Raw genomic sequence first — 2,654 nt, forward strand, 5'->3', positions numbered from 1 at the left:
GCGCGGCGGAGGAAATGCGCGCGTCGGACGTCATTTCGGCTTAATATCTCTTGTCTCCTTGGGAGTAGGAAGTCTTTTCATGGCTCTTTGGAAAGGGCTGCATCTCCGCTGTAATCGCCTTCGAGCGGCACGCGGATCGAACCCACGGTTTTCACGCTATGATTTTTTTAAATGTGGTGCGCGTCGGAGAAAATGCGCGCGTCGGACGTCATTTCGGCTTAATATCTATTGTCTCCTTGGGAGTAGAAAGTCTTTTCATGGCTCTTTGGAAAGGTTTGCATCTCCCTTGTAATCGCCTTTAAGCGGCACGCGGATTGGACCCACCGTTCTTCCGATACGATTTTTTAAATGTGGTGCGCGGCGTAGAAAAGACGCGCGTAGGACGTATTTGCGGCTTAATATCTTTGGGCTCCTTGGGAGTAGGAAGTCTGTTCATGCCTCTTTGGAAAGGGCTGCATCTCCCCTGTAATCGCCTTCGAGCGGCACGCGGATCGAACCCACGGTTTTCACGCTATGATTTTTTTAAATGTGTTGCGCGTCGGAGAAAATGCGCGCGTCGGACGTCATTGCGGCTTAATATCTCTTGTCTCCTTGGGAGTAGAAAGTCTTTTCATGGCTCTTTGGAAATGTTTGCATCTCCCCTGTAATCGCCTTTAAGCGGCACGCGGATCGGACCCACCGTTCTTACGCTACGATTTTTTAAATGTGGTGCGCGGCGTAGAAAAGACGCGCGTAGGACGTATTTGCGGCTTAATATCTTTGGGCTCCTTGGGAGTAGGAAGTCTGTTCATGCCTCTTTGGAAAGGGCTGCATCTCCCCTGTAATCGCCTTCGAGCGGCACGCGGATCGAACCCACGGTTTTCACGCTATGATTTTTTTAAATGTGGTGCGCGGCGGAGGAAATGCGCGCGTCGGACGTCATTTCGGCTTAATATCTCTTGTCTCCTTGGGAGTAGAAAGTCTTTTCATGGCTCTTTGGAAAGGGCTGCATCTCCCCTGTAATCGCCTTTAAGCGGCACGCGGATCGAACCCACGGTTTTCACGCTATGACTTTTTTAAATGTGGTGCGCGGCGGAGAAAATGCGCGCGTCGGACGTCATTTCGGCTTAATATCTATTGTCTCCTTGGGAGTAGAAAGTCTTTTCATGGCTCTTTGGAAAGGTTTGCATCTTCCTTGTAATCGCCTTTAAGCGGCACGCGGATTGGACCCACCGTTCTTCCGATACGATTTTTTAAATGTGGTGCGCGGGGTAGAAAAGACGCGCGTAGGACGTATTTGCGGCTTAATATCTTTGGGCTCCTTGGGAGTAGGAAGTCTGTTCATGCCTCTTTGGAAAGGGCTGCATCTCCCCTGTAATCGCCTTTAAGCGGCACGCGGATCGAACCCACGGTTTTCACGCTACGATTTTTTTTAAATGTGTTGCGCGGCGGAGAATAGACGCGCGCCGGACGTATTTGCGGCTTGATATCTCTTGTCTCATTGGGAGTAGAAAGTCTGTTCATGGCTCTTTGGAAAGGGCTGCATCTCCCCTGTAATCGCCTTCGCGCGGCACGCGGATCGGAACCATCGTTATCACGCTACGATTTTTTAATGCCGACAGGGACGGGCCGAAAGCTTGGCAGGTGGCGTTCGTTAGGAAAAGTCATGGACGTGATGCGGACCGAGTTGCAGGCCATTTGGACCTGGCCCGGCCTAGATGTGAGCCTTCAAAGTCAGCGCGTTTGTTTAAACTTTCTCCTCCAATTCGTTGCAATTGTACAAGCGTTTCTCGTTCATCCGACTGGAGCGTAACGATTTATATGTTAATATTTCTGGTCTCCTTGGGAGTAGAAAGTCTGTTCATGGCTCTTTTGAAAGGGATGCATCTACCCTGTAATCGCCTTCGAGCGGCACGCGGATCGAACCCACGTTTTTCACGCTACGATTTTTTTTGAATGTGTTGCGCGGCGGAGAAAAGACGCGCTCCGGACGTATTTGCGGCTTAATATCTCTTGTCTCATTGGGTGTAGAAAGTCTGTTCATGGCTCTTTGGAAAGGGCTGCATCTCCCCTGTAATCGCCTTCGAGCGGCACGCGGATCGAACCCACGGTTTTCACGCTATGATTTTTTTAAATGTGGTGCGCGGCGGAGGAAATGCGCGCGTCGGACGTCATTTCGGCTTAATATCTCTTGTCTCCTTGGGAGTAGAAAGTCTTTTCATGGCTCTTTGGAAAGGGCTGCATCTCCGCTGTAATCGCCTTCGAGCGGCACGCGGATCGAACCCACGGTTTTCACGCTATGATTTTTTTAAATGTGGTGCGCGGCGGAGAAAATGCGCGCGTCGGACGTCATTTCGGCTTAATATCTATTGTCTCCTTGGGAGTAGAAAGTCTTTTCATGGCTCTTTGGAAAGGTTTGCATCTTCCTTGTAATCGCCTTTAAGCGGCACGCGGATTGGACCCACCGTTCTTCCGATACGATTTTTTAAATGTGGTGCGCGGGGTAGAAAAGACGCGCGTAGGACGTATTTGCGGCTTAATATCTTTGGGCTCCTTGGGAGTAGGAAGTCTGTTCATGCCTCTTTCGAAAGGGCTCCATCTCCCCTGTAATCGCCTTCGAGCGGCACGCGGATCGAACCCACGGTTTTCACGCTATGATTTTTTTTTAAATGTGC

This window comes from Electrophorus electricus, chromosome 9 (genome assembly GCF_041902795.1).
Source record: "Electrophorus electricus isolate QZ-2024a chromosome 9, ASM4190279v1, whole genome shotgun sequence".
NCBI lineage: Eukaryota > Metazoa > Chordata > Actinopteri > Gymnotiformes > Gymnotidae > Electrophorus > Electrophorus electricus.